Here is a 20,103-nt window from a genome sequence, read left to right on the forward strand (position 1 = left end):
GTCTCTGTCAGAAGTCAAAGATCTGTGATCCCTGCCTCAACGCTGTTAAAAATAAGAGGATATACTTTTTTTGCTTTTTTTTTTTTTTTTTTTTTTTGCGGTACGCGGACCTCTTACTGTTGTGGCCTCTCCCGTTGCAGAGCACAGGCTCCGGACGCGCAGGCCCAGCAGCCATGGCCCACGGGCCCAGCCGCTCCGCAGCACATGGGATCCTCCCGGACCGGGGCACAAACCCACGTCCCCTGCATCGGCAGGCGGACCCTCAACCACTGTGCCACCAGGGAAGCCCAAGATGATATACTTTTAAAACCACATGCTGTATGGTGAATGATCACTGCATTGACTCTCTTGTACCTTTTCCTGTTCCCGTTCTTTTCCCTAATGCACATCCAAAGAAAATGGCCCAGCTGAATGTCAACCAGTGGAAGCAGAGGAAACTATTTTGCTACAGTTTTCAGATCCAGTGGGGATGTGGCCTAAAGGCCTCAGATGACTGAGGTCTCATTATTCTAAGATTATCCTGTGTTGTTTTTATGCTTGTAACTCTTTACTGTGCAAATCTCCAGGAAGAACAATGTTTCCTTTTTTCATTTTTCAAATCTGGTCACTTAATTGTTTAAACATAATGCTGTGTATACGTGATGTTTCCATCTACTGAGGGGATCTTATATAAATTATAATTCTCTCAAGCCCTTTTCATATGGGAAGTTTTAAAGTCAGATTAGATCTAGATTGAGCTTTAAGAGGGGTCTTTCAATGGTAAAAATAGCAAAGCATTTAAGGAAATGTTATCTACATATGAACAGTTCATATCTTCAAAGGATATTTCATTGTATCTAACATTCAACAATCCTGACCATTTCAGTAGGCCATGCACAGAAAACATAATCCTCCTTTCCCTATTTTATTTTTTCTGATAGTGATATCACAGACCAAAGGATCATTAATCAGGCCCTGGATTTTTTATTTTCTTCAGAGGAAAGTGTCAAGAGAAAGTACATGCTTTTAAAATCAGCTTATCACTGACAAGTCACTCCTTAGATTATTAAAGTTGCAAGAACTTCCACAAACATCATTTACTTCTTATAGAGAAAAAATTTGTTATGGTAAGAAGAGAATAATAATGTAAGTCTATTCAGAACTGTTGAAAGGCATAACTCACAAGACACTATGCAGTAGTTTGCAAAACTGTCACTTCTCATTCGCTTGAGTTCCAAATCTCTACTTGGGTGTATGAGCAAAATCTTTTGCTGCTTCTCATCTCTTTAGGGCCACAGGTTCTCCTTCCAGACTATCTGGTGCATTGTTTCTCAAAATGGTGTTTTGCAGAACACTGACCTTAAGGATGGTGGACAAGACCACACAGCACAGTGGTGGCAACCTCAGTGGGTATGGGCATGAGCTATATGTGGATTATGACAAGGAGTGTATTGGACTCAGGTTACTGATTAATCCAGTGCTGTTCACCTGATGCCAGCAACATTTTAAAAGCAGACTTTAATGCACATATAGTCCTAGTTCTGGTATTTCCACCCCTATGATTTTAAATGTGACCTTCTCTAATCCTTGGTCTCATTATTTATAAAATGGACATGATAAAAATAGTCCCTGTTGCACTAGTTGAGAATATGAGATGAGGCATGCTGATTTTTTTGTTCCCGTGTTTGTTTACCTGTTTCTCCTCTGTCTTCTCTTTACCTTACTCCCAAGTAAAAATCAGGGACTTTATCTTGTTCATGAAGGTATCACCAGTGCCAGGAACAATGTGGTCACATAGCAGGAGCTCGCCAACGTTGCTCTGAAGAAATGAATGGCTGAAAGAATACAAGAGAAGTTCTTGGCATGATTCCTGGCAAATAGTAAGTACTCAATAAATATCAGCATAAAAACCAACCTAGTTCTCTGAAATGTTTCTCAAATAAAGAAGCTTGTGTAATATATATTGTAAAGACTCTGAAATAGCCTTTGGGGAAGAAATTTGCATAATTTTGGCTCCAATTACCAATCTTATTTGGCCGCAAAACCCCCTCTTCTCAATTATACTTGTTAATTAATATTCTGCAACATTATTGTAACATTGAACACACTTTGGGAAATAATGAATTAGTTCAGTATCCCTATTTTAGAGGTAAAGAAACTGAGGTCTAGATATTAAAGGGTTTGCCTAAGTGAAGTAGCCAGGAGCAGCAATTCCAGAGCTAGAAGCAGATGTTCCAAGTTCCAGGCCTGCATTCTCTCCCCTAGGCCAGTGTGTGGGCAGTGACATTGTACTCTGGAATTAGAAGGTATTGGATTCAAATCCCACCTGCATTGTCTAACACTGAGGTCTGTATCAGACATTGCTGGTGCCCCACCTCATAGCCTCTCTTCTCTCAGTGGTGCTGCTTTTGACACCTGAGCGTGGTATACCTATTGGAACTGGCCCCAGGAATGTGTAACCAGGAAGTTCTCAGGGATTAACACCCCACTGAGCAACCCTTGACCAATGGGGGATGGTCACTCATGGGTAAGTGCTTTCCCTTTCTACCCGCCCAGGCAGATAACTCTGAGGTGCGGTCTGTATGTCTCCCTTGAGTGTCCCTGTGGGGTGGATCCCAGGCGCCCGTATCAGTGGCATAGCCCACAACTGGATAGGAGTACAGGCGAACTCTCCACATTCCTAGCTTTCCTCCTTTCCAGTCATGCGGCCTCTTCCCAGGTGTGTTACTCTTTTTTTCTTTAATTAATTAATTAATTTATTTTTGGCTGCATTGGGTCTTCATTGCTGCACGCGGGCTTTCTCTAGTTGCTATGAGCGGGGGCTAGTCTTCGTTGCAGTGCGTGGGCTTCTCATTGCGGTGGCTTCTCTTGTTGTGGAGCATGGGCTCTAGGTGCGTGGGCTTCAGTACTCGTGGCTCGTGGGCTCTAGAGCGCTGGCTCAGTAGTTGTGGCGCATGGCATTAGTTTCTCTGCGGCATGTGGGATCTTCCCTGACCAGGGCTCGAACCTGTGTCCCCTGCATTGGCAGGCGGATTCTTAACCACCATGCCACCAGGGAAGTCCCCCAGGTCCGGTACTCTTTTGCTTACTGTCGAAAAGAGCTGTGTCGTCTCTTGTGAGCCCATCAAACAGGTGCCAGGTTTCACACCAAAGGTGGCTGCGATCTAGCAGGCGGAAGTGTAAAAGAGAGAGTGACATCTAAATATAAGTTGGACTAGAGTGGAGGCCTCTGAAAGATGAGAGGTGCTCCAAGGCTCAAAGCCCTGTTGTTTTTTTCTTCCTGAGTTTTCAAGGATTTTGAGAAGTCGTAAGAACAATGTGTTTAAAAACATACTCCGTGTTTTTGACACCTTCTGGTTTTCCTGTTATGCTGAATAAAAAGAGGGAGCTACTCTTGGTGTGGGAAAGCAGTGCAATCTGAGGTGGTTACCATGCTCCTTTAGCAACACTGGGTAACCTACCAGGGCAAGAGAGGTTCAAGCTTTAAGCTTACTGCCCTGCTCTTGACCCCTGAGGCAAGAAGGCAAGGCAGCGTGGCTGTTAGACTGCGGAAACAAACAGACCCCAAAGTCTCAGTTTATTTCCTGCTTATGCAATAATACAATACAAGGGTTTCAGTTCAGCAATTTTCTTCCATGTTATGACTTAGGGACCTGGGCTCTTCCACACCGTGGCTCTGTTGTTCCCTGGAGCCCCATCTGTCATCTGCATTCAGCTGGCAGAAGAGGAGAGTGTGCAGAAGGCTCTCTCTGCCCACAGGTGACACTCAAAACCAAAGTTCATACTCCACTGGCAAGAACGAGTCACATGGCTCCCGCCCCCGGACAAGGAGGTTAGGAAATGTGGAATATAAATTGGCGGGAGCAGCCAGCCATCTCTGCCACAAAGGTACAGTTGTCAAGAATGCCAGTTCTAGAGCCCAACGGACCTGAATCCAGACCCCAGTTCTACCACTCACTAGCCATGTAGACAGGGGCACGTTATGTCACCTTTGAGACGCTTTCCTCCTCTGTAAAATGGGGATAACGGAAGAATCTGTCTCACAGGTTTGTCATGGGGTTCAAGCAAGATGATGCAAGCACAACTCCCGTCACAGCGCCTAGCACTTAGTGAGCCATCAGCAAACAGTGTTTTCATTATTAACTGTGAAGAAATGCCACCATCTCAGTGAGATGTGAAAGTTTCCTTCGGTTTGAAAGAAACAGAGGCATATACAAGTTTTTTCAGTTAATTTGAATTTTTTAAAGAGATAAAAGGAAACAAGAAACAGCAGGAAAAAACCTGAGCTAGAACGTCACATAGGTGATGAAAAGGACTCGAATTGGGGACAGTATTCCTGGAAGCTCAGGAGTACCTCTCAGGAGGGACTTTGGCTGCCCTACCCACAAGACTCACCTCCTCACTCGTCCCGCATCTTTCTTTCCTGCTGCTTCTGATGGTCTCTCTGTTCTTCTCAGCACCTCCTGGTTTCTTCTTCCTCACTACTTGTGTGAGCTGTCCTCTGTGTATCTTGGCTTCTTTACCATTGTGTTTTCTGCAAGCCTCTGTCTATGTCTGTGTTCAGACACCCTGAGAGGATCTGTTGGGTAGCCCTTACCCAATAAAGGGCACCCATCACTGGTCAGAACCCAGAGCCAGTCCACCTAGGCTATCAATGGCTTTTTATGGTGCCTACAGTGAATCTCTGACTCAATCATCTATGTCTTTGGCAGTGGGAATATATCATACAAACACGGTGTCCTGGTGTAAGAAAATGTTTCATGCTTCCTTGTATAGAAAGGAAGAAACTGTGGTTGGAGCCAGCACTCAGAGAATGAAAATAGGACAAATCATGAACATTTTCCCTGGTGAAAATCTTCAAATGTATTACCCGCCTTCAATTTGCTGTGGATTAACTTGGTTTCTCAAATCTTATGAATGAATGCTTAATAGTGAAGTATTCAGTCAATTCACTTAACTGGTATCCCTGGTTGAAGTTTGTCTACATTTATCCACCTTCCATACTGCCATTGGAGTTCTGTCCCCATATAAATCTGATTATTTTATTTTCCTGCTTAAAAATCTAAATTGCTTTTTTTCTACCTAGGAGTTAAGCTCCAACTTCTTAGCCTGGTATATCGGGCCTTCTAGATGCTGATACCGTCCCCTCCACCATCCTTCCACGAAGGCCTCAACATGCTGGATTTTCTCCATTCTCTTTCACACTTTTGTGGCCACGTATATGCTGTTCTCTGCTAGGAATTCTGTTCCCCACCTCATCACCACCTGGATAATGCCCATTTCTCCTTCAAGGCCCACTCACCTGACCCCTTTTCTCTGAAGCTTTCCCTGGAGCTGCCAGTCTCCGCCTTCTCTCACCACCACCACACCCCTATGCCTGGGTGAAATCAGCTACCCCTTTTCCTGATTCCGATAGCATGTAAACACACCTCTATGGTGGTGTTTATTATTCTACATCCTGGTTTTCCAAGAGTCAGTCTCCCAGGCACAGCTGTGAGCCTCAAAAGCAGAGAACATGTCTGATTCATCTTTTACATTCCCAGGTCCCAAGAGAGAATCCTTCTCATTTAGCACGCAATACCCAGAAATGTTGGATTTTATGGAATTCAAAATGCTGACATCACAGAGGAATCTGGAATATGGAAACAAAATCCACTCATTCTCTTGTTGTGTTTCTCATTATGCAGGATCTTTACTTCTCAAGGGTTATTTTACGGTGGACCACATGCAATCTACTTCATAGAGTATGAAAGAGAAATAAGTCTACATCTTCTATAAAGTTACATGTTGCCAGCTTCGATTCTTATTTAAGATCCAGGAAAAGTGTACGATGTTTTATAAGTCATATGATTCTCAAACATCCTCTCTTATGCTTTTTCTCTTAATATATGTATCATCATCTGGGGAGCAATGAAGTCACCAAGGTACGTCAACTGGAGACGAGGACTGAAATGATGAAATGTCTCATTCTCCACATGTGGACACAGACCCTCTCTGGGCTTTTGAAAACTAACCTCTCATTACCAGACCTCCTTTCTGCAGAGGGACACTTCTACTTTGGACTGTTTCAGAGGAGTTGGCATTTGGTAATGTGTGTGGGGCAAGTATGGTTGTCGAAATGGTAGGAGGGTGCTTCTGGCATTTAGTGGGTGGGAGACAGGAATGCCAGATACCTTGCAATGCATGGTCAGTCATGAAAATCGAATATTGTTCCACCAACAATAATAACCCTGCAGCTGAGAACCACTGAGTTAAAGGATATGTTAAGCCCTTAGTTGAGAACCATTGAGTTAACCATTCATATGTTTCTTATTTTTATTTATTTATTTATTTTTGGTTGCATTGGGTCTTCATTGCTGCACGCAGGCTTTCTCTAGTTGTGGTGAGCGGGGGTTACTCTTCGCTGCGGTGTGTGGGCTTCTCACTGCGGTGGCTTCTGTTGCAGAGCACGGGCTCCAGGGTGCGCAGGCTTCAGTAGTTGTGGCACGTGGGCTCAGCCGTTGTGACTCGTGGGCTCCAGAGCACAGGCTCAGCAGCTGTGGCACATGGGCCCAGTTGCTCCGCAGCATGTGGGATCTTCCCGGACCAGGGAGCAAACCCGTTTCCCCTGCTTTGGTAGGCGGATACTTAACCATTGCGCCACCAGGGAAGTCCCAACGATTCCTATGTTTAAGTCTTCTTTTTTTTAGGTGAGATGCGAACAAATCATAAAAATCCAAAAGGAAGCTCCTGCCTCAGTTTAAAGACCTTTGATTTAAAGAAATTAATATTACTTTTCTTCTATGTGCTAAATATGGGCTTATATCACATTCACTGGAAACAGGAGACTCCTAAAAGAACCAACAGAGAAAGCATTTAGCATGCCCTCTTGCTTGTGAATATAAGACAGAATAGCAGAATAAAACGGCCCTTCCTTTGAAATGCATTTAATTTAATTAAACACCAGATTAAAGGTAAGACAGTCTCATCCTTATTACAAAATAACCTGCAGAGTGAAAACTGAAACATGCACAATTTCATTAACCTTCCATTCATAAAGCAAAATGTAAGGAGAATGCCATTTTAACATCCAGCTGAACAAGGCTATTTCCATGCCTTAAGTGTGCTTTGTGCATTAGCATTATTTGTCAGTGTGCCTACAGGGAATGGTGTGGAGGAAAAAATCCCAGTGCAACAAAGCATTTAGAAATATGTATCCTCTTAATCATCTATTTTTTGAATGAAGATATTTCCTTTTCATACAGTGTTTTGTTTGCATTGTTAAACATTCTTTTTATTGAAGTATAGTTAATATACAATATTATGTTAGTTTCAGGTATACAACATAGCGATCTGACAATCAAATACATTATGAAATGATCATCACAACAAGTCTGGTAACCATCTGACACCATATAAAATTACTACAGTGTGATTGACTGTATCCCTTATTACTTGGTTAAATATTCTTAGCAGCATATGAAAAAGCATGTCAGTTGTGGCTTAGTGATATTTATCAAATTTGGGGTCTCTGTTAAATCTTGACCCAGGGTGTGCAGAATCATAGAACTTTACAACCTCAGCATTTCAAAAACCCAAGAGATCATTGGGTCCAGTTCCCCATTTTGCAGATGAGAAAACTGAGGCTCAGGGAGATGAGGGACAGTGGAGGTGATGGTTCTCTGCAGGGCCAGGGAGAAACAAGAGTGGATCTGGGTAGGTTTGCTTTGTGAGCTCTCAGCATCTTCCAGTTACAGACTGTCTTTAGTGAACCTCTAATTATTTTCTGAATAGATAACAGCACTTCAAAACCTTGCTCATTTTACATCCTTTTTTAGCTGTTAGTACCAATACAATGAGCTCATGACCAAAAAGGAGAAAGAGAAATTGGGGCAAAACCAAACAACCACAATTTATAAAACTGTGAAACATAACCACCTAACATTTGAAACACACGTCATATTTCATTAAAATGTTGTGCTGCATTCAACTTCAGTCACTGCAGAAAGATGTAACATCATTTACCTTCTCTGGCTCTAACGGGTTGGCACCAGGCAAGCAAGTCCTTTGGCACCCATCTCTTCCCCCCCGCCCCCACATGTCATTTGCAAACGAATTGTATACCTAACGTTTGCTTTGTGCAAGTGAATTTTAAATCCAGGAAACAATACAGTATATTTTAGTATATTATAACAATAAGGTTCAAGTTTAATGAGATTTGGATCTAATGTAGCAATTTGGAAGTCTCTTCAAGCTTATTAAAATGAGATTCTACTCAAGTTTACAAGCAGGTAAAATAACACTTGGGATGTGACTATATCTTGCATTTGAGAGGCTTTTTTCAAGTACATGTAAAGTATATTGCTTGTGTAATATTCTTTTTCTTTCCAGATTTTTATTTTATGATCACTGACACCGGAACAAATGTCCTTCTTTGACAGGTACTGGTGTAGCATTTTGGTAATTAGCTTAAAATACAGCTGATTTGTCCTCCTGCTGCTTTCCCCCAAGGCGACCAATATCTGGAAGTTTGTTTTAAAGCCATTTAACAAGCAGGAAGAGCCATACCTGTTGCATCTGATTTCCTCCCCATTAAATCAGGATGAATAATTTAATAAGAACTGCTCATGCATAGACACTCCAGTGATTGGTTGAAAGATAAGACTACCAGGCTGCTGGCATTTTTGTTATTTCTGGCTGGTCTTGTCCAGAAGCTTGTTTTTCTTCCCCAGCGGCAGTAAGCCAAATGACCCTGTGACCTCACACTTTTACCTACGCCCTTAGTGCACTAGGACCTTTCCCCTATGACAAAGGCCATTGTTCCTTTCGCAACCATGGCAGACACTTTTGGTTGGCTATGTAACTGACTTTCACAGCCCCTATCTTGCTATGGGTTGAAGTAGGCAGATACTTGTATTCCCAGCCTCCCTTGCAGCCATGGTGGTCATGTGACCCAGGTGTAAACCATGGAGCATAAGGTAAGGTTGCTGAGGGGATTCTGGAAAATCTCTTCTTCCCTAATTGGGAGCTAGTTTGACACTGTAAGGTCTCTGGAGACAAACTGTCAGAGGGTGAGTCCCAGCTCTACCACTTCTTATCTGTGTGACCCTGATAAAGTTAATTGTACTCTCTTTGGTTTCTCCTGTGCTTTGGTTTGGTTTTTCTTATCTGCTGTAGAATTAAAGGAGTTAACACATAGCAATTACTTAGGCTAGTCCCTGAAATATAGTAAACGTTTAAAAATGTTAGTTATGATTATAATTAATAAACGATAGAAGGCACACGAAGAACATCTCTGCTAATAGCTGCCTTTGGAAGTGGCTTTGTGAGGTCACAATGCCTGGCGTTACGGCAGCCATTTTGTGATCCTGAGGGGAAGGTCAAGAGAATCGCAGACTCTGACTCAGAACCCTTGAGTTCTGAAGATGCTGACACAAACCTGGAAAGCTTAGCTCAAGGTTTTCTTAAGTAAACAATAGACATTCTCATAGTGGATTTTCTGTTACTATCTACTGAACAATTCCATCTAATACTGTCACTACTTAATCCAGGGTTTAAGCCCTACCATCTCTGCCTCCAGCTGTTCTTCTGGCTTTGTTCACCATGTACTGCTTCCTCCTCTGGTGGAAATCTTTTAGGAGAGTCCCTCCTGACAGTCTGAGACTGACTTTCTTGAATCCTCTCTGGGAGCTCTCTTAAATTGACTGTGGGCTTGATAACAGCCTCCTGTGAGGGAATTAGGGTTTAATTGGGGAGGGGGAGTTATTAACCCATTACTCTACTTCATCTGAGCAAGATGGAGCTGTAAAATACACAGGCCCTCCTGCCTCCTGCAGGGCTGGCCACTGCATGCAAACATCTCAATAAGTCGCAGGGGTCCCAATCTGGCAACTCACAGGCTGTGTCTGAGGTGGCCTAGGGGTCTCTGCAATCTTTAGGCACCATGGCATGTAGGCTCTGATGGGAATTCAAGACCACCACATGTGTGGACATGGAGGGGAGAACTGAGCGGCCTCTGAATATCACATGGTGCTTCTTTGCCAAGATCACTATAAAGCTGCCCCACCTCTTCTCCCTCAGTGCGGTTATGTTTCTTCTGGCAAAGTTTGTTCTCCACGCTTCCTTGTTTTCCAGACCACTCCTGGGAAGACTATTATGAAAAACATTGAAGGCAATGATATTGTAGAATGACAGAGGAAGGAAGAAATACAGAAGTAGAAGCTCTGGGACTCACTCTTCTCTAGATAATCAGTTTCTTGCTGGGGGCCTTATATCTCTGTTTCTATATCCAACTTTGATGATAAGCCCCTAAGGATTTCTTTCAGTCTGTACATCGCTGAAAGTACTGCAAAATCACAGTAAAAGCAAGGATAGTGAAAAGTGGGTCACTTTGTAGCCCACCTGCGTTCTGGGATTAAATCCAGCTGAGGTCAGGAAGAAGCCGTAAGACTCAGTTTCTGTCACTTATCATGGGGCCTCAGTGAAATTATTTTCAATATTTCCAGTGCATTTATAGATGATTTTTCTATCACATAAAAGTCGGAATGAGAAGGAAGTTTCTCTGGGGAAATTTAGAAGAAAAGCACATTCATCTATTGCTGGAATCTGTTTTCATTTTTTAAGCATATGGGGGTATTTGTTTTTTAGCTAAACCCACAAGGTGTTATGCGTAAGGATCAACACATTGCCATGGGCTACATTCTTAGAAGATACTGGACCCTCCGGAAGCCAATATAAATGGTTTAGGTTGTTAAGGTACGAGTTGATGAATTGCCCCAGTGCTTCAGCACCCTGTGTCCTGCTAACTCCCAGGATGTGCTTACTTGAGGGAATAGTTTGATGCAATGTACACGTAACAGACGTACTGCCATGCACATCTTGGGATGACCCAGAGTTGGACAGGGACCTGGGTTTGTAGAACTGCCAGACATAGAGGAAGCTCCTTCATGGCTTTTCCACTCCACACTGTCAGACTTGCCTAAGCCCCCTCTCCAGCTAAACAAACCATTCCCCCGCCCCCCAGTGCTTCCTGAGTCCTTAATCCTTTTACTGAGAAGCCAGAAAAAGAGGTCAGTGCAGATCGGTGTCGAAAAGAAAAACCCTGGGTCTCTTTTAAACAAGAAAAGCAGAGCATTTCTGAATTCTGGCTCCAACACAGAAAAACCCTGTCTCTAAGTCCCTGCTCATGATGACTGCCTGCGGACTTGCTGGAAAATATTCTTGCTGATATTAATTGCCGTGATCATGTATCCCGGGGAAGCACTTTGAAAGTACTCAGAGCCAGTTTTTTGGAAGCAAGTAGGCCAAGCAGTCTACTATGCATTGAGTTTAATGAGAGGAAGAAAAAAAAAATCTATATATCTACCTGAAGACTTTAAGATCTATAGTCCTAGGTGTGTGCCTAGCACTGTGCCAAGCCCCCTAGGAATGCAGAAGATTCAGAAGACAGGTTTCTTATGTTCCAAGAACTTAGACACAGGAAGTGAGACACGATCATCCCATAGTTAAACAACTGATAGTTAAACAGTTAAGTGCTCAACTGTGCGGGAATAAGTAGAGCTGTGCCAGGTGGTCATGGGAGAGCCCTGCGCCTGAAGCTTTACAGCTTTCCTGTACCTTTACAGGAACACTTTGTGGAGAAGCCACCCACCCAGTGGCTGGTGCCATGTCAGGAAGATGAAGTTAGAAAGGATTGAGATGGGGCAACTTGTTTTTATCCACAAAGGGTATCTGTGTGGGTCAGGAATGCAATCAGACAACTTATGTTGGTCTGACTCAAACTTTGTACTTAGTTCAAGGTCTGATTTATAGCTTCAAACACATTTACCTATAAACACAAAGACACTGCAAAATGACTTGAGTCTTTTAAAATAAAGAGTTGAGAGCTGGTTTTACTATGGCATGTGGCTACGTAAGAAATGTTTGATGGCTCTTTCTTACTACAAAGATGACAAGTCAGGACTTTAAGTTTCCAGGAAACGCACATTCACGGCTTTAGTCACCTCCTTGCTAGAAAGACAATAGGAGGAGGAACTGAATTCATTCCATCCACGTGTATCACTTTGCCTTGATTCCCAAAGTAATGAATGAGTTTTTAAGCAGCAGTTGCTGAATTCTTTGCTTTGTCCTGACTTGCAGACTATTTAAGAAGGAAAGCAAGCCAGGGAAGTATTTAGGGGGAAGAGTGCCTGCAATTTACTTTGAAATGCACCAAAAACTAAAATGGATTATTGGGTTGGATAGAGGGATGGATAGATATGTAGACATGTCATAAGGCAAGTATAGTGCAATATTAATGGAAGAAATCTAGGTGGTAGGTATAAGCACGTTCATGTAAAATTTTTTTAACTTTCAACTTTATTATTAAACAGTTTATAATAATATTGTGGTAAAAAACTGAGTCAAGGTTTTGCTTTGCTTTTTTAATTTTCTTGCCCTTTCTTCTAATAGTTAAAGATCATTATCTGAAAGGACACAGAAAGAAAATAGCCTGGACTAAGTCCTAGACATAATGAAAAGTAAGAATTGTATATGTGATTTTTTTAAGGAACCCTCAAATCTATCTATAGCAGCCAAGTATTGATGCCAGAAATTCTACCATTACAAACATGGTCTTCTGAGTTTAGGGATTGTTCTATATAAACCTCCTGGGGTGGTAGGAGGACTACCAGATTAAACTCTATTAGTTATTAACATTCAACTGCAAATCTTTTTTTTTTTTTTGGCGGTACGCGGGCCTCTCACTGTTGTGGCCTCTCCCGTTGCGGATCACAGGCTCCGGACGCGCCGGCTCAGCAGCCATGGCTCACAGGCCCAGCCGCTCCGCGGCATGTGGGATCCTCCCGGACCGGGGCACGAACCCGTGTCCCCTGCATCGGCAGGCGGACTCGCAACCACTGCGCCACCAGGGAAGCCCCTCAACTGCAAATCTTAAGTGACCACTTCCAAATTATATGTAGCTAAAAATGTTGGGATAAGGGAGAGAGAAAAGAAAACATAAGCACTGAAGGTTTTAGGACATGAGTGCAAGATGCTGAAAATATATCTGCAGAGGCATTAAAGATCAATTTCACCTTCTTAGAAGGTTACCCTGGGCCAACCCAAATCTGATACTAGTGTTTGCTGCTCTTGAATTCTATATAAAAATATCCTGAAACTCCAATGGAAGTACCCCATGGCAATTTAAAAAGGCTTATAAACTGCCCTTCTATAGCTCTTGCTACCTGACACCAAGGACTCAAGTCTAAATCTCAGCCCCACTGGGGACACTTGGTACAGTGGACTGTTTATCTATGGTTGGGCTTAAATTTTGACTTATCTTTCCTCCATGGAGGAGGATGATTTCTTTTGTATATTTATCTATTTTTCTATCATCACATACATTTTCTTAGCCTGGTTTCTTTAGAAAGCAGAGCCTGAGGCAAGGGTTCATGTGCTACTATATTGTTAGGGAGGGTACACCAAGGATCAGGAGTGAAGGACAAGGGAAGTAAGGCAGAAGAGGAGATAGAACCCATACAAGGAAGTACACAGTATACAAGTACACAGACCAGCTGTGTACTGAGCTGACGGCCACTGAGCGCAACTGATTGTTTGATATCACAGGACCATCTTCCATGGAGCCATGTAAACAATGTCTCGGCAATGTACCTCTAGGGAAGAGTAGGGGAAGAATTTATCCCCTGCTCTCACAGTCCATTGGTCAAAAGTTTCACTCCATAGAGTTAATTCTCCTGCACACCCAGGTGTACAAGTGTGAGAGTTGCTGTGAATGTCTATGTCTATGTCTTGGTATCAAAGAAGTCCCAGAGTAACAGGCAAATGGTGAACAGCATGCACGTGAGGCAAAGCGTGGTCAGGTTGTGCCTTTGTGACACTGCTTGACAGCTGGAACTGAGAGATCTAAAGTGGTGGATAAGAACGGTCTGGTACAGCCCACCCCTGTACCAAGCAGCCTACTGTGCCCTCTGTCACCTGGCTCACTTAGTTTACTCTGGAACCTCTGTTTTCCTAAGAGCAAGATGCTCTCACTTTTTTTTCCCTGAAGGGGAGGTCTAAATCTAATCAGTCACAGAATTTCCCTCAAGGTGGTGGCAGCTGAAATTTTCAAAAAGCTCTAAAGCAAGAGGGTTAATGATATAAGATGTAGTACTACAGTTGCAGCTGGTCCTAGGGCTATAATTGACATTCACCATCCCCCTCTTCCACCTCCCGTTTTAGATTTCTATCACATTGGCCAGCACTTTGCCACTGATCTGCATTGCTTGCCTAGTAGCATAATCAAGATCTACACTCCCAAGGGATCTGAGGTTTTTATTGCTTTGTCCTTGGGCTGTGATTGCTGTCATTACCCATTTTCTATGGATGCAAAATACATCTTCATGAATCCTGTGGGTTTCAGAAGTACTCTTCCCTGTTCACACTGCGCAGAACAACCACAGCTCCTCTTCCTTTGCTTGCTGATCCACCAGCATAAGGAGCCCAAAGTGAGCCAGTTGTAGTTGCCGTTCAAGTTCAAGGGAAACCTCTGAATACCAGGGCCTCTAAACTTGGACAATTCTGTTTGTGGGAACGTAAAATAGATTCACTAAGAAGGTTTCTGGAACTGATAAGACAGGCCATGCCTCCTTCCCAGACCCATGTGTTCTAACTACTGGGAACATAACACCATATATTGGCTGCTGGTGCAACATATATATTATACGCCCAGAGGAAAGAGCTCCAACTTTGCAGGGTGTTTTCTCCAAGGTGACAACTTAGCTGAGACTTTACTAGCCTATTCCACCATTCTATGAGACGGGCTGCCTCTGGATGACAGGGTACATGGTAGACCCTGTAGTTAGGTGCCTATTGTCACACCTCTTTTGCTGTTGCTGTAAAATGGGTCTCTTGGTCTTATGCAATGTTGTAAGGGCTACTACATCAATATATCAGGCATTCTGAAAGGCCTCAGATGGTTATATCGGTGGAGGCACTATGGGAAGGGAAAACAAACCCATATGCAGAGTAGGTATCAGCCCTGAAGTGCTGCCCATCAGGGTAGAAGGGACCAATATGATTGCCCTGCCATGACGTAGCCAACTGCCTCACTGAAGAATGGTGTCATAGCAAGGAATCAACACTGGTCTCTGCTTCTGCCAAGAAGCCTTGAGCAGCCTTGGTAAGGGGGAGCCCATACTTTGGGCCCATGCACAGGCTCCTTGCTACCTTGGCCACACTGTTTACAGGATCACTGCTCAAGCACTGGGTAGCTGACGAGAGACACTGGCTTATATCCACAGGATAAATCAGTGGTCCTCCTGGTTATTGAAATCCTCCTCTGTGGTGGATACTCTTTGGTGATCATTAATATGAGACACAAAGATCTGCACACTTTGTGCCCAGTCACATAGGCCAAGCTATGTGTCTCTTCTCCACACCTCCTTGCTCCATCTGAAGGGACCATCCTCCAAGAACGTGCATAAACTGCACCTCAAAGATTGTATGTTGTGCAGGGATGGGAGAGAAAGACGGAAGAATTTCTCCACCGTTGGTGGAGAACTCCCATTTCCCACTGGTCAAAGGTATGACCCATGGGATTGCTAACTCTCTTGCACTTCTAGGTTGTTGCTCATGCATGGGCACCTGGGGGGTGGGGGTCCCACACCTTTGTGTCAATAGGGAAGCACCAGGAAGGTGAACAGCTTACAGTGCAGTCATGAGGGTAGACAGTGTCAGGTGGCAGCTGTGTGAAGCCCACTGGAGTCCATGCAGAGCTGGCTACTTCTGAAGCAGCTGGAACAAGCAGGTGAGGCTGAGAATAACTGAAGTAGAACATGACGTGTTTGATACACCCCTCAAAAAAGCACATTTCCAAAGAAGTGTGACCCAACTGTTTCCAGGCTATAGGAATCAATGAACCAATTTTGTCCTTAATATGGAATTTTACTGGCTTGTGTAGGACTCCATCTGCATTATTCCCTCTCCACAGCCCCTCACCCTGTAGGTGTTCTTGGGAATCTGGGGAATGTCTCAGATGTGTTTGAGACTCCATCGGGCAGTGCTCACTGTGACGACCACACCTCTGTTTGCATCCCGTCCCACCTTTGGCAGCCACGGCCGCTGCAGGCTAACAGCCCTGCCAATGCCGATGCTCTGCTTGGGGGGCACAGCATTGCCAAGCGCCCTGGCCACACAGAAAGGAGATGGTGTTCTTCCTTGTGTTAAGCTCTGTTGGGGGAGAGGCCTCACGCTGCAGTGGAGTTGTCTGGGCTCTGTGGTGTTACACTTCGGTGACACTGCTTTTCCAGTTTTATTTATTCTTCTCTCTAGGGCTAGCATACAACACTGAGATAATTGGGCCAGGGTGGCTTCAAATAATGGCCTCTGTGCTCAACCAAGACTCATTACTCTTCGATCCTTAAGTTCTCTTGCTAAGTCCAGCTTCCTGTGCCAGAATTTTTCTTCCCCTAAGAGGTTTTCTCCCAGGGACTGTACAGCTCTTGCACTTTAGTATTTGATACATCTTTCTCTTCCAAATCCCTTTCCCGCAGTTTGCTAAAGGACTCAGTTCAAATTCTTTGCCTAGGAGGTTCCTGAAGATTCTTGTAAGCCAGGACTACTGAGGGCTGGGAGATACTATTTGCCCAATTCCTCTCACTAGTCATATCTGACCCTTAGCTCTTGCCCATCCCTTAGGGCTCCCTAATCCTTAGGAAAGGAGAACAGAGCAAACATCTCCTACACACACACTATCAGGTTAGTGATTTAAAGGTTTAAGTTGGAAGCCGTTAAAGAAAAACTCCTATTAAATATTTACAAAGCTTGTACCTGCATAGCAACCTCTGCCACCATGCTCCCTTTGCCGACCACTTCCTTGTTGGTTTTTGGTACCCCTTGAGTTAAAATATTTGAGCTCTTCTGCAATACACAGAGACCACGAAGCCTGATAAAAGTCTCAGGGAAGCAGAGCAGTGTTTACAGGAAAACATGCAGTGGACACCCTCCATGCCAGGGCTCCAGTCATCACCCACTATCGCCACCTGTCAGGAGCTGGAACTCTGGATGAGCCCAGATCAAGGGAAAGTCCATCATCCCCTGTAAAGTTATCAGGATCCCAGACCCTGTCTTCTCAGACTTTGGGTGGGAACTTCCCCTTTACGTTTCCATCGTTCCTTGGACAAAGGAAGTCCAAAGGACTTTGTCCAAAGGACAAAGGCTGGCATTGTATGCCAGCCACGATTCAAGTTAGTCAATTCAAACCTGGCTGACACAGTATTGATGCTGCAGGTAGGCACACCCTGGATTAGCTGTCTTCAGCTGAAATACTCATGCAAATAATCACTTCAAAATGTGTGGGCAGGGCAGGTCCTGAGACATATTCCAAGATGCTGCTAATGTTTTACTGGGCTGTCACTTTGTGGTAGCTTCTTAAGTGCAGGAATCTTGGTGTCATCTTCCTTTGGACAGCATCAGGCACACAGTTGGTGTTAAAAATGCTTATTAAGTAACTGGATGAAAGAATTAAACGTAGAAATAATTACTTGAAATAATGCCATGAGCTGGGGAGCTGTACTTTTTTTGATGATAGAGCAATTTTCATTATAAGAAACTTTGAAAGAGAATCAATATATAACCCATTCGAATGTTTGTCTAGACATTGATAAACATGGACTAACGCAGCATCAGAATTCCAATGTGCAAGAATATATAAAGAGTAGAGCTCTGTCTTATTTGCTATTTCACATGTACATACTCGTGCTTTAATAAGTTAGAACGTTAGGGCTGGAAGAGACCCATCAAATTTAAAAGCTGAAGTCTGAAGAAATGAAGTGACTTGCCCAAGGTCACACATTAGTTAGTAGCAGATTCTGGACTAGGACCCAGATGTCCTAACTCCCATTAGACGTTTTTCCCCTCTATTCCCTGCTCAGTTATCATGCCCTCTCCTTAGCTGTACTTTTGTCACCGTGTCACATGAACAATTCCCCATTTAATTTTGAAGTCCCCTGTTCCAGAGGTGAGCCAGTCCCTCTCTTCGAAAAAGGCTGCTGAAAGCAGTAATTATACCACCAGATTTTAGTCATTCTCTTTCTTAATGACATCTCTGATTAATTGGTGGAAACACTGCTGTCTGAAATATCTCCAAGTCAGCAGCACCTCCTCATTTCACTAGCTATGCTAATTTGAGGGAGAGAATATTGTAGAAACAATTTGGTTAGAAATGCCATGATTTTCTCTTCTTTGCTTCTTACCCGCTTGTCTCTCTATCTCTCTGTGTCTCTGTCTCTGTCTTTCTCTGTCTTTCTCTCACACACACACACATGCACGCATGCACATACACACAGATTATTTCCTGTACCCAAAGGGCTGCAAAAGAGCCTGAGAAGTTATCTAGTTTGTTCACCTTAGACATGATCACACCTGTACATCCCAGATGTAAGCAAATTTGACTGTTTATACAGAGGACTCCTCCCTCGGGAATGCCCTTCAGTAATTCTTGCTAAGTGTGAACCCTGTAGGAGTACACACCACACACAGGCACACTGTGGGCAGCACAGGAGACCAGAGGACCCCCACTGCCCTTGGAGGCCCATAAAAGGCAGTGCAGATGGAGAAGGGTACAAAGTTACCCACAGCTCCATTTCCTATATGCATGATGCTCAGCTCTTTATTAAGGACCTTTTCCTGGGACACATGCTCCAATAGTCACTCCCTTCTAAATGGACACACCTGAGGTGTGGCAGAGATCTTGTACCTGGTGTAAGATTCTCTGGATTTAGCGTACCACCTCCTCAGCAGGAAGTCCTTCCTAACCTACCCCTCATTGCAAACGCCATTCCTATCACTTCTCGTTGACCACTGCAAAGATATAGAACAGCAAGTGACCCCCTCTGTGTCACTGTTGACTCTTAGTTCTCTCCAGGCTTAATCACCATCCCATGAGAGGCACATCTAGCCTCTTACTGGATGCTGGCAGATTGCTGTGAAATCCATCAAACAGATTTTTACTGACAGTGTCCTATGTTCTGAGCTCTTAGTATACAAACCCTGAAAATGAAACTTCTGATAAAGTGAGAAAGATGATATTATTAATGATAACGGTGATAATGATTAGTATATGCCAGGTCCTTTACTAACTTACTACATCTTCCCTATGAAGTGTTATTACCTCTAATTTTTATGCATGAGGAAGCCAAGCATCAGGTAGGTTAAGTAACTTGCCCAACGTCACACAGCTAATCGGTGAAAGAGCCAAACAGCCTTTCTCCAAAGTCTGTGGTGCAACCACTGTGAAAATGTAGACAATTTCAGTAGAAGGTAACAAGAACTATAAAGGAGTTTGTATACGATACCTGGGGAGCACAGAGGAGTCACCTAACTTGGGCTGAGGAATTACAGAAGACTTCCTGGAGGAGATGGTTTCTGAGCAGCCTCTGACCCCCAATTCCTAGTCCAGAGGCAGGGTCACTAATGCAGTCACAAAGGGTGGTCACCTCCTTCACCTCTATGGAGGCCTGTCCAGCCTCCAGTCCCTTTTCCTCCTCCATATCTTGGCTGGATGTGATTGGCCCAAACTGTTGTTCCTAGTCCCACACTCTTATTCAGAGGGAGTTTATCCTTCTTATGCTTCTGCACCTCCCCCCAGCTCCAACTCTGTTGCTCAATGCCTTACAGTCTAAAGCAAGTAAGAGAATTGGATGCTGCCTCCCTTTCACCATTAAGTGAACCCTGGTGGCAGGCGAGGAGAATTAATGCATTGAATCCGAATATATCTGTTATGGAGTGACTCCATAACAAACTCATTGTGTCATACTTGAACAATATAAGGATTCTTTCCTTCTCTCCGAGATCCCACAGCTGCAACATTTCTGTGCTGCTTTGCAGACTCTTATCAGGGCTTTAATGAAGTATAGTTGGTTTGAAGTAAAGTCTGTCGGTTCTCATGAAAAGAATTATATTTTGTTCTTGCACTGCATATTCAGCTTTAAACCAGGACTCAGGGCTCATTACTCAGAAAACAGTAATCGATTTTTATCCCCAAATATTAATTGTGCTGCTGTATTTTCCCCTGGTAGGAGGATGAGCTCATTATCGAGAAGGGTTTGCCCATAGGAAACAATTGGTTACAATGATCTAGAAACCAGTTGCTCAAAGGGTTTGAAA

This window comes from Tursiops truncatus, chromosome 2 (genome assembly GCF_011762595.2).
Source record: "Tursiops truncatus isolate mTurTru1 chromosome 2, mTurTru1.mat.Y, whole genome shotgun sequence".
NCBI lineage: Eukaryota > Metazoa > Chordata > Mammalia > Artiodactyla > Delphinidae > Tursiops > Tursiops truncatus.